The 13,321-nt window shown below is 42.0% G+C and overlaps 1 protein-coding gene across 3 annotated transcripts in view; it reads right to left on the bottom strand.

Annotated features, from left to right (window-relative positions):
- PIP5K1B (phosphatidylinositol-4-phosphate 5-kinase type 1 beta) overlaps positions 1-12,903 on the bottom strand; it is an 84,480-nt gene extending 71,577 nt beyond the window's left edge. The window contains exons 1-2 of one of the 3 annotated variants that reach the window (XM_015849100.2): positions 12,780-12,899; positions 9,808-10,023 (exon numbers count right to left, since the gene is read on the bottom strand). The gene's annotated coding sequence lies outside the window, so the exon portion shown is untranslated. Of the gene's footprint in view, positions 1-9,807; positions 10,024-12,779 lie in introns of all 3 variants that reach the window. The other 2 variants (XM_015849098.2, XM_015849099.2) reach the window with 2 other exon arrangements.
- Positions 12,904-13,321: the final 418 nt, after the last annotated feature.

Below are 13,321 nucleotides of genomic sequence, written 5' to 3'. Positions count from 1 at the left end.
CACCGTAGCACAACTTAAGATCAAAAAAGCTATGCCATAAGTATTAGCAAACTTACCATCCCATCCACTTTTACTAGAAACCAACTTGACTTCAACTTTACTTCAAGCAGACTTGAAAACAAAGGAAAATATATTCTTTTCATCCCTGCAAAAAACTTCATTTAAACCATACGCAGGCATATTAGGCTGAAAGGGAATATACACAGCATAAATCCCACCCGACTCCAGAAAGAAACTTTAGAGGTAAGCTGAAGAACATTTTCACATGTCTGCATTGTTTTTACATATATACATAATAAAGGTTTATATATAATTTTTTTTTCTGCCTACATTATATATTTCATCTTCTATAATTCTGTGTTTTACTATAAAGACGTATACGTATGCAGTACATATATTTTGTCACTAATAGGCAGTGATACACTGCACAATATCATCTATAAAATGTAACATCAGAACACAGAAGCAGAAGTAATAAGAATAATATTATAATAATATAATAATAGTATTTCCAAAATAAGGAAATCATCCTGTCTCCTTTGACCAGGTGAAAGATTCTCATTACCTACAGAAGGATCCTTTATACTAGCAAACCAGGACATTATCAGTAATAGGCACAGGACCTGCAGTGCAAAACACACCAACAGACCACGTTCTAAACAATCCTATTCTGGCTGAGCAGCAACAGGAATTTGTCCCACCGAAATCTAGGTGTCTGAGGATAGTTCATATCTGTACACAGACTTATGAAGAAAACCACTGTAATCATATTTTGCAATAATTCAGCAGAAATCAGTGCAGTGGAGCTGCAGTAATCTCTGGTGTGCCATTTCTAGGCAAGCTGGAGTAACACTCCTTCCAAGTTAGCTTCTGCTGCGCTTGTCATCTCCTTGTTATTTGTCATCACGTAGCACAGCAAAGTTTAAACTGCAACAAATGGCATTACTTTCCTCCCTCTACCCTTAGTAACTAACCATTGTAACCATCTTTTGAAAAGATAGTTCTCTCTGAGGGTTCAATTCACTGCAGTATCTGCAATGCTGCAGAGAGCCCAGTACTCTTGAACATCATCTAAATGAACAGATGGAGGAACCAAAAATGACCTTAAAACTTCCCAGCACCACTGCTGGTACAGATAATTATTCAGCCATTGCCAAGTCTGATTCTCAGACCCCAACAAAACAGATACACTAAAACATTGTTTTATAATGACAAACAAAAAGTCACTTAATTGAATACATGGCATGAAATACATTGTCAGGATCCATTAATAAGAACAGATGCTTCATAACAACAAATTTAACTACGCTGGATTTTGCTAGACAGCAGCTATGATCCTAAAATGTTACCCTTTCCTGTCCTCCCTATCCTTTATCGCTTCTTTTACCAGTTGGATTTTAAACCCAATAGAAGTTACAAGAAAAACATGAAAGAATTGGATTCCTCTCCCCTCCACTGCCACATTACCACCATACTACCATTCTCACTTTGTAGACACGCATCATTACATCCACCTAAAGATCACTGTAAATCAAAGAATTGTCTCATTTTTCACTACACCTTTGTACTTACCATCGCTATAAATATATCACTAAAACATTTCTGTTTCGAGTAGTGACGCTTTGTCACTGTATTGCAATGTTACCAACACTTCGAAAAGCATTCCTATTTCAATAAACGAGTTAAAAACCTGAGAGAAACCACTGTTCCTGTCATTGGGTCCACAACGTCAAGTTAAAGATGTTGCTTAGAAGCAGTTTTCACTCTACTTTTACTCCTCCAATTCAAGAAAAGGAGAACTGTATCCCTCACATGCAGTTTATCATCCCCTGCAGATTTTGCAAACAAGAGCTAAAATTCTTTTACTAACATCCTCTTGTAACAAAAGTTTAAAAAATAAAAAATAAAAATAAATTGACTTACAAACAACTTCCCACCCTAGTCTGTTATTAAGCATTTAGTTTCAGCTGAAGGCAGATGAAACTGCTACTGGCATCTTCAGCTCCTGTTTAAATACTTTGGTTTTATTTATATTTATTTATATTGTAGTTTTACTGTAGGTATGGCAAAGGGAGGATGGTTGGACTAGATGACCTTATAGGTCCTTTCCAACCTTGTGATTCTACGATTCTATGATTTTGGAAATGCACACATGTATGTTCACCTTTGCTACAGCTAGTGATGCTATCCTGATATTCTACATTAAATAGGGCCTTTCCTTGAAATTAAAAAGATAAAGACTGGACATTAAAGCAATCAAGCTTCCATAGACAAAAATAAAGAACACCAAAGGAATTCCAGATAATGCGTCAGTTGCATCAATTAATCTTAAACCAAAGTGCTGTAATATCTCCACATACAACATATGAACAGAACAGATAATATTAAACTAAACACTCCGGTATTAAACTGAAGCACTTTCTGGAGCCCTCCGCAGCTAAGGGAAAACTCTCCTGAGTTTTGCAAAGGCCTATGAGTTACTTGATGTTATTGTCAGAACCAACTCCAGCAAGAGTCATGTCACGCATGAAACAACACAAAACAGTTTTAAAGAGATTTTATCATAATTACTGTGGTTTGAGATTCTGAAATAAACCGCTATGGTAATTTGCTCTAGGGAGGTGTGCCTCAGGGTACAAAAAGAATAAAAATAGATCAGTCTGCATCATCACTCCTTGGAAAGACAATTATGTAAGCAAGGCTGGAATATGACACGGCAATATGTGTGCTTCCCCCCCCCCAAGTAGAGAAGTTAAGCAACTTAGCTTCCAGCACATGGATGTACGGAAGTTTGCTTTACTACTGCAGTTCTCAGGTAATGTCTTAATTTGATAAAAGCCGGTTCATTAGCCTTTTTTTGGTTTGTTTGTTTGTTTGTTTGCAAAATGAACTTTTAATTACTGAAGCACAAGCCTTTTTTGAGAAGAATGAAACACTTAACTGGGTAACACCATACTGTGACCAAGGAGACCAGACAGACCTCCAAGCAAGTCAGTTGGAGGTGATGTATGTGCAGTAGATCTTTATGGTAATACGTGGCACATATCTCAGAGGCACATCCCTCTGCAGTTCTCCATTTGCACGAGCACAGGGCTGATGTTTGTGCTCAGACCTACTGACAGACACCTGTGGTGCAATGCCACAATTCTGACAGAGACTTAAACAGAGATGGCACTAAAGGCTCTTGGTTAGGATTCAACATCATGTGCTCACAGATTGTCACCTCATACTAATTTGGAGCTATGATTAAAGTGTTGAGATGTAAAGAGCACTTCTGAGAAGGACACAGTCCATAATGTGTGTATGCTGGGAGGAATCAAGGAGAGTGCTAAAGGTGACTGCACTTAATTGTACAGATGTTCATGCCTGCTTACTAGTTAATCATTGACCTCCACATAACATCAAGCAGCTGTTAACAAAATTCTTTTCTTTCAATCACATGTAAATAAACTAAGGCAACAAAAATATAAGGTAGGGCACAACTGCTTCAGGGCTGTGCTGAATTCACAGCCTGATCTTAAATGCACTTAATTACAATCATCTTTCCTTGTGCACATTCAAAGATGAGTTCTTTGTTACCCAACCACTGTTGGGATCTTTATACCACTTCTCTTCTTGGGAAACTCAAGTAAGCAGAGTATCAGTCTCCCAGATGAGCTTGGCATATCAATCTCTAGATCCATTTTCCATGCCCTGGAGTTCTCAGTTCAAACACTGAGATTTGTCAGACCCTGAGGTCAGAAACATGCTAGGAACACCATATTTGAGCCTTACTATAAGGAGACTTAAGATACCAGAGAAACACAGCTAATTCTATAAACTGGAATCTCCAGAGACAGAGCAAACCACGACTCACTTTCCTCTCTAAACAAGATTTCTATTGGTTCACGTGGTAACAAAATACTGTTAACATCCATTACAAAAATTCAGAGATATTTTCTTTTCTTAGTTTTGCAAGCTAAAGTTATCTAGCTGTACAATTGGTATTTCTAAGGTAACTACATTGACATCTAAAATTAAAGTGAGACAAACATCTACAATCACTCCTCGCCTCTTTACAACTAAGGTTACAGAGAAAAGCAAAAAAGCCACTGTATTAATTAGCAGTAGTTAGTTTAATGACTTACCAGTGTGCTATTGGAAAGGCAAAGGCAATTGACTGTTTCAGCTAACAGATGACATTAAGCTCAATTTGACCCACAGTACTAAGAACCAGTAACTGTAAAGAGTTATTTGAAATCCTTTTCTTACACCGATGCTTTCTATGCTAGCTCTTCAAGAACTAATATTAGAACCAGTAACTTAAAAATGTGGTTTGAAATGTGTTTGTTTTACACTGAAACTTTGCACACTTGGTCCTAACTAATCACAGCACAACTGAAAGGCTTGTGCTCACTTTATAATCTAGTTAGCTGGGTTAAGGAAAAATAAATGAGGAAAACACTGACTTCACTGCAGGCTATACAGGCTGCATGTGACTCACAGTATTCCTTCAGTGCCCACAATGTCAGGCTTTGCTAATGTGCTACAAGCAGAATCAATTAAGGCAGACAATGCTAGGTGGGATCTGTCTGTGTGCAGTAACATTTCAAACCCCACTGTAAATGTACACAAAGTACATAACAAAAGTTGTATTTAGGTATATTCCAACATGCAAAAAAACTTACACTCTCTAATACCATCATAAATTAAAGGAAGAGATGCAATCTTGTTAGCCCCAAAGCAAAGGCATGGGACAGCCTTACAAAATATCCAGTCTAGCTAGACACTGGTATGCTTCTTAGCTGTTTGGCATGAGAGCACCACAGTGCACTATATCTGTTATTCAACATACACAACTGATTAAAGAGTTCTTCCACAGCTCAAAATCAGTTGCCTGCATTACACATCATTGCAGGCAGAATTCTTGGGACTTAGCAAAGATGAAATCTTTGGCACCTCAAGATTTAGTTAACATTCTGAAGTAACACATCAGATGCTCCTGTGACCTTTGAAACTTCTTACAAACACTGAAGCATAAGAGTTTAAACAAAATATCCTTGGGAGTACATCTCAGACCAGAAACTGCACATGCACCATCTTAACCTAGATAGTTACAGTTATGAACTACTTCTTTTAACCCCAGAAGCTTACTGCTTGCATTGCTATTTATGTGGTCTTCATGAATGACTACCTTTTTTTTTTATTATTGAAAAGATCTGACAGTTTTTAAACTTTCTTCTCAGTTTCAGTATTGGTAAGACTCCTGCTAAAAATTACTGTTTCATCTAATTACAGCAGAATTCAAAAAGGTACCTTGAAATTACACTTTCATTTCATGTTTTCATTCAAAGATTGGGGGGTTTTTTGGTGTTTTTTTTTGTTGGTTTTTTTTTTTTTTAAATCTCATACATGAATTCAGTATTTCCACACCCAGCATAACACTGCATGATACGTGTTCTTCTGCCTTGAAACTATATTTCAAACTACGCTTTCAGCAATGTCATCTCTGCTTTCTGCATGCGAATTACCAACCTGACATGACTGAAGATTGGAGTAGTCCCAGTGGCACATCTCTGTAAGAGAGCACCATCACAACTTCAGCAAAGTAAAACAACCCAAGAGAAAGTGACAGTGAAAGAGAGCCATCCTTTGTCATCCACGGTCCCACTACCTTCAAACTATTCTGCATACGAGGACAAGCCCTGAAACAAGCAGGATTTCAGTTTGGGTTTCTACTTTTATTTCTGCTGCTCAGAATTACGTAGTAATATTATTTGCTAATTCCACAGTGTCCTACTGTACTGATCTACAAAGAGCTGGCAAAGGATTTACAGTGTAAACAAAACTCAATAACATAAAATGTACAAGTATCAGTATTTAATAAGATGGCTTGTTACATCATCATGTTTGTATTAAAAACAAAACCAGAAGCTGGGGACTCCTATGAAAAGGTTTTCTGTTTCCTAGCCAAAATCCTACTTATAATACTTCCTTTGTTTCTCTATTGAACGAAGTGACTGAACTTCATGGGATATCTCTCTTCTCACCCAGGATTCTCCCACAACCACTCTGAATGTAAATATTTTCTCTTCTTTCCACAAAGCGTGCGTGAAGTTAAGCAGTGAATAAAGGACACCAGTCTCTCAAAGGCTTCTATGTATGCAGTCTTCACTCACTGAACAGTACCCTACACAACTATCCATACTGACTTTCCCCAGTTAAACTCAGGGAGAGTCGCTAGCCTTGGCAGAACCCGGGTATCAAGTGTGGCCTAAGGCACGATCCTCCATGTAAAGTAAGTCACACATGCCTTCTTCTTTCCAGACCTCTTACCCAGAGCATGAACAATGCCTTCAGAGCCACAGAAGTACCATCCTATCTCTTTTCAGATTGGTGACTAGGAGCTGGGCAGACTGGGTAGGAGATCTCCACAACCAGAATTTGTATGGTAGGAGACCACACAAATCAGAACCACACCCCCTACTCTTTGAACAGACTCACATAAAATATGACACAAAGGAAAATAGAGAAGGTCCTAAAGGGAACCTGCAGGTATGGATAACTGCTGACTGTGCTTTGCACAATGAAGAAGTTAAAGGTGTGACCATCTCTAACAAGAGCTAAAAAATCATCAACCAAAAGTTTGCACTGCACTGCAACCTCTCCATCAGCTGCAAAGAGAAATGCTCACCTCCCCATCCTCAGATAAACCCTTTCTAATATGACCAGCAGACACTTTGGGGGAAAAAAAAAAAAAAAAAAGCTTCCTTGATGTACCACTGGAGTATTTACAGCCTTAGCAATGGCTTTTTAGAATGATGCAAACAAAAATATTCAGACAAACCATATAGTCAAACCAAGCCCTCTCAAACATGCAAGACACTACAACATGTAAGGTCACACTGAAACCTGATGTCCAAGACACACCTCACACATCTCTTACTAGAATTCTGAACTGAAACTGAAATAACTTTAAATAATGAAAACAATTAAGGAAAAACAACACAGCTTAGATGATGCTACTGATTATGATAAAGTTCAGTGTTCCTACCTGAGACTGTTTGGGTTCTTTTACAGCCATTAAAAAAATGTCTTCCTTTATCAAAGATTGTCAGACAAACCGAATTCGACTGACCACACACTGTCCTACTGAGGAGGAAGCATCAACAAGCTACACAGTGCAAACTGACACATAGTAAATCTGGGCATGGCCTCATACAAAGACTACATTGCTCTCAGGCAAAACACCTGACGCATGACACACTAAAATCAAGCCTCTAATTAGGTACAAAGGCAAAGAATATCTGCAGAACCTTCCAGTGCAGAAATCCACAGAATCTCAGTATCCTTACATTCAACTCATTCATCCACTGAAGATTTCTGCAGAAAACATATGAAATCCTGAATTGTTTAAAAAAACCCATACATTTACAGTTTGAATTAGGAAACAAATGTAAACACGAAAACTCATATATTGAGCCCAAATAATTATTTTCATTAATCTTCTTATTAAAGGTTGGCAGCAGCAGTGGCTGCAACGGGTTTTTTAATTACCCAAACTAAAACTTGGCTGCTACTCACTTCTCTGTGTCTTGAATGCTTACAGTGGTTTACCAATAAATGAGTTTGCTGGGAAAATGAAAGCAGACAACAAAAACCCATTTCCCAAATCTTGTAAACCAACCAACTGCAAAGAGCTCTCCTGATCTCTCAAGAGACCAACAGAAATCTTTAGTATACCAGAATCTTAAAACTATTTTTAAACAGTTTGACGCGCAGCTTGCAGCTCTGTTGTTGCCCTAAACATCATCAGTAATTGCAGCCTTTCAGTACCTCAAGGGGAGCTACAGGAAAGAAGGGGACAGACTCTTTAGCAGGGACTGTGGTGACAAAACAAGGAGAAATGGCTCCAAGCTTAAAGAGAGTAGATTCAGGTTGGATATAAGGGAAAAGTCTTTAATAGTGAGGGAAGTGAGGCACTGGAACAGCTTGCCTAAAGATGTGGTTGATGCCCCATCCCTGAAGACCTTCAAGGCCAGGCTTGATAAGGTGCTGGGCAACCTGATCTAGCTGTGGTGTCCCTGTTCATTGCAGGGGAGTGGGACTAGATGGCCTTTAAAAGTTGGCCCTCCCAACTCCATCTAAGCCCTCCCAACTCTACTCCATCTAAACTTCTCCTGAGTTTACAAATCCAAGCAGAAGCAGCATTCTAGAGCTGGGACCCAGTCGCAGCACAGTGGCACAGGACAAAAGCTCCCACCACAGCTGGGACTAGCTGCGCTGTGACCAAAACAGTGACAGACACATCCCTGCTGCAATTAAGCTCTCACTTCACTGGCACCTAGATGACTTGCACAGGTACCCCAGCAAAGAACTCATGGAAGCAAACTTGGCAGGAGAATAAAGCAAATGAATTTCCCAGACAGAAGGTGACAGGAAGTCCTAAATAGAAAACAACCCAAGGAGAATTTGTCCCTTTTACCCTCTGCAGACACAGACCAGCCGTGGGGTTCCAGTAGCTATAGCGTCTGGCCACAAAGCAAGATCCAGACCAATGCAGACTGGAGACGTGGTGTGGACAGCAGCTCTTGCAACCAAGTGTATTTCCCCCTCCTGAATAGGGATACTGACAGCAATCTCAAATACAGTTCTCTCAAGGTGGAAAGCAGTAGGAAAGTTTCTACCTGCTAACCTCTTCCCCATTACCATCTGCAGAGCCCCTTGGTGCCAGAGTGCAGTCCTGAAAATAGCTGTACCAGCACATCACCTGCTGAAGAGGTAACTGAAAAACAGCTTCCCTCCACACCAGTATCTTTTTGTTAACCCAGATCAGTTCAGTGGTCCCATATTACCACTTAGCCCCACCAACCATTGTGCAGCCACAGACAAAAAAAAGTGGCAAACTGCCACAACAGATGCAGTATTTTCTGTCAACTTTAGTGCTGAAGGCAACTTCCCACTGCTGTTCACCAAGCTTCCAATTTCAACACTAGTAGTCTCCTCTGGTTCAAAGAATGTGGAGCTTTAAGATTAAATAATTACATTTGTAAATTACAGCAATATTCCCAAAGCTAAATGGTAATCCATTTTTAACTGTTTATAAAAACCAAACCATCCTCATATTTGTGCTCATTATACTTAATATAATTCTGATAATAAACTAGCATCTTCATACAAAAATCATTAAGCTAGTCCTTTAAATTTTCATCTGTCAGAGAACTGCAAAACAGTATGTTTATGTAGAGACAAAAGGAGTTAAGTGGAACCCAATGCTGGATCCCTGGTACTTGTGCTTGTTTGCAGACATTCCTCAGCACAGAAGGGACACTTCCAGTAGTTTACTGCTGCCTACGTAAATCCAAATACTACAGTTACACAGCTGACATCAAATCTAACCAAAGGATGACAGACATAGGGAACTGGCAGTGGTGTGTGGTCACACAAGGGACAGATCTCAAAGACAGAACTAACAATCAAAATGAGTGGTTAATACAAGGGCCTCCATCCAGCACTCATGTTACTTGTCAAAACTGCCCTACATCTATACATGTACGCAATATCATGCAGGCAGCTTTACAAGTAACTTCCTTCTTGTCTGTGGAAGAAATCATAACTGTGTCACACTGCATAAATTAGTAATAGCTTACCATTACCTTAACTGTAAAAACAAACAAACATCTAAATTACCCAAAAAACTGCACATCTGACAGTGGTGAAAGTATACAATGCACCTTCAACACCTTCAGTTTCCCCCTACTTTGCCAATCAGAAATAAAACAGCTTTGCAGCAAGGAAGAGATAACAGTAAAATGGTAGGTGCTGTACCTCACAACAGGATCATAAGTTTTTTAGTTCACAGCTGGAGAGTGAAGAGGGAAGGTAAAAGATGAGATTTCCAGCTCACAGAAGGAGAAGTTGAAGTTTCTTGTCCCAAAGAAGGAGTAAAAGCTCTTTCTGGACAGTACGAACGTGAAGAGTAAGACAAGATGGATGACCTCATAACCGCAGCGGGAATCTGCGATGACAAATCAGACACTTGATCTATTTAGGGAAAATAAAATTCACAGTATCAGTGGTGCGGGCCCACAGTAAGCAAGTATAGTATAAGAGGGACTCAAGCACAAATTATACCTACAGAGTGATGAAAAGCAACAGAACTGTACCTAGCACCAGATGGCAGGGAAGGTTTGAACATCCTCTTCCCAACTGCTGCTCTGCATTGTCACTAAGACTTCAGAATATCCTTTCATTACACCTGTGCTAATTCTGCTACTTTGTTCAGAGCAGCGTGGGGTTTTGAACATTACCACACATATCGGAACACTCACATATGTAGTTCTATAGGCACATTTCATTTGTCCCAGTTTGAGAAGTTTGCTTCTTGGCTTTTGCCATCTGTAAATTTCAACCTTAGCACCACATAATGACCAGCAGTAATCAAAGGCTCACTTTGCAATGGCAGCCAGTTGCAATCACTGTGTAAGACTGCTCTCAGTAGCACCACACCACCATGTCCTGCAGGACTCTGAAACCTGTGCAGGTACAGCGCTGATTGTAGGTCCCCTCAAAATCCAGCGTAAAATGGGAATGAAGAGGAGGCAGCACCTTACAAGCAACTGGACTGGGCCCTACAGAAAGGCTGCTGCCAGCTTTTGCCCGGTAGCAGCTGACAATGCCAAAACACTTGTCATGCCTTGGTTACACAGATGGTAAACATACTGAGCAGACACTGCACACACAAAGCTACAAGAATCAGTGAGCACATTTCTAGCACTACCTGGACTACATTACACAAGCTGCAAAGAAAGCATTTTTATAGTTTCTAGCCTATTCTGCTGATGCCAGAAGTACAACAAAATTCCTCTGCTGCCTAGAGACTCGATAATAAACAGAAAAACAACCAAGACCACTCCAAAAGCACACAAACACTGTGATAGCAAACAAGGACAACAACTGCTTATTTTCAAGCACTGTGGTTCAGTTCTCAGATACCAGGAAGACCTAAGTGTGTGACCAAGGATTATACACAGCCCTACACTAGCAGCAGCTGAACCCAGGGAAAGAAACCCCCACAGTTTAAACGGTTCCAGGATCAATTCCTAAACTTAGAACACAATTTTCCACTCTGTGCTTTATCTAAGTGGGGGAAGGGAAGAATCCAGGAAAGAGAGATTAAGTGCATTAAATAAGAAGACCAGGGAAAAACATTTACATGTGTGGGTTTTACTTTTTCTTCGATTCATTAATTATTAGAAACTGACCTTGAAAAACAAAACAGATGTGAGTATCTGAGTTCAGGTCGTTTGTGAATCAATTTTGAGATGGCCAAGAAGCAAAAAAAAACCAAAAACCAAAAACATTAAGGATGGGAGAAACTGAGCAGAAAAAGGTGATGTTACAAGTCAAAAAATATTTTTCTAAGTGCAGGGAGAGTCAGCATAGCAACTGTAACAGGCACACACAGGACTAACTACTCTGTGCTTTAAAGATCAAAAAATTTTAGAGACTATTTAAATAACTTTATTAAAAAGCACCTCAGCCATAATAAGCCATGGGATAAACATCCTATGAATTTACATGGAGACTTAAAAAATACATATATATATATTGTATGGGTGCCACTGTAAACATTCTCTAACTCCCAGACTGCCAGCACTCCTCATAGAAGGCTCACTTTAAGCAGAGTTTGTGTTTTTCCTTTTGATCTGAGCCCTCCTCCACCTCACATTATCCAAATGACAGCTCAAAGCATTTACGTAAATACATAATTCTCTATCAAACCAGAACTGTTTCTTCACCTGAAGCAATATCCTTTCAGATGCAACACGAAACAAGTCTATCTACATTTCCTTTGGTAGAGCTAACGCAACACCTGCAAAGAGTTCTCCCACAGCACAACGCTCCCCACGGCTCAGTTTTAAAGAAGTAGCACTAAAAAGGAGGAAAAAATGCCCCGACCATCTAAGCAGGGCATTGGAAACACTGCCATTTTAGGAGAGCCACCTTACGGTACCAAAAGGTGAGCTGACCATTTAGAGAGCTTTCCGCTGCTGGGCACGATACAGGAAAATGAGCATCTTGAACAGAAGCGTCTCAGTCCGCCCCAACACAACGCAGAACCGCTCGGCGGCTCCCAGCGAGGCTTCCCTGAGGCTTAATTTACAGCACGTGAATAATCTCATTTAGCCGCAGCGCAGAGTTTAATCCGGGAAAATACGGTGCCTGAGGCGTGACACCGACCTAGCCCTCGCCGCTCTGTTTGCGCCCCGCTTTTCTTTTCTTTGCTTTCTGTTTGTTTGGGGATTTTCGTTTGTTGTTTTAAATAAAAGCTACAATCCCCCAATTGTGAAACTTGGGGAGTTCTCGTCAGCCCACCTCCCGCCTCCGCGGACAGAAATCAACACACAAACAGGCAGACAGGTGAATTCAGCGCCACGAGCCGAAGCCGAGCAGCGCTGCCTTCCCAACCGGCAGCCCACATCCCGCAGCCCCCACCCCACGCCGCTCGGGGCTGCCCTCCCCGCCACGGAACAAAATGAGCAAAAAAAAGCCCTAAAATTGAAAAACAAAACAAAAACAAACAAAAAATCCACGGCAGCGCGCGTCTCATCCCCCCCAACGAGACGCCCCTCCCGCCGCCCGGAGGAGAAGGGAAGAACCCGCGGCCGCCCCGCACACACGCACGCCTCCCACCCGCCCAGCAGCCAGGCCTCACCCGCCGGCTACCTCCGCTGCGCAGCCCCGCGCCCAGCCCGGCACAGCTACCGCCGCCGCCCCGAGACGCCGGGCCCCCTCACCTCCAGCTCCGGTGCGTAGCGGCGTGCGGCAGCGCGGGGCAGCACGGCGGGACGAGGCCCAAGCCCCGCCCGCGGGCCGGCTTTTCTCGCCCGCTCGCCGCCGGGCCGGGGCGGCGTGGGCCGCCCGGTGCGCCGCGGGGGCGGGGGCGGGCGGTGTCTCCTCCCACCCAACCCCACCCCGCTCCGCCACGCCCCGGCACGCCCCTCGCGAGCTGCGGCTGCGGGAGCGGCCTGGGGGAACGGCGGGGTTGGTGCTGCCGCTTGTTGCCTTGAATGCAGCCGACAGACTACGGGCCTGCTCGTGTTCGCTGTCTTGGCAGCGCTTCGGCAAGGCTGCGCGTGTTTGTGCCTTCTCTGATCGCACCTACGTCCTGAATTGTGCTTCGCAGACAGCGCTGCTTTTGGGCAGTCCCGCATGTTCGCCCTGGGAGGGGCCGTGCACGAAAACCCAATGCAAAACCCCGCGTGGAGTACCCAACCGCAGGGTGTTAATCCCACAGCATCGTGCACTCGCAGTGCTCATTGCCACAGGCCTCAGGAGG

Source organism: Coturnix japonica, chromosome Z (genome assembly GCF_001577835.2).
Source record: "Coturnix japonica isolate 7356 chromosome Z, Coturnix japonica 2.1, whole genome shotgun sequence".
Lineage (NCBI taxonomy): Eukaryota > Metazoa > Chordata > Aves > Galliformes > Phasianidae > Coturnix > Coturnix japonica.
This window is presented reverse-complemented; position numbering and strand designations above follow the sequence as displayed.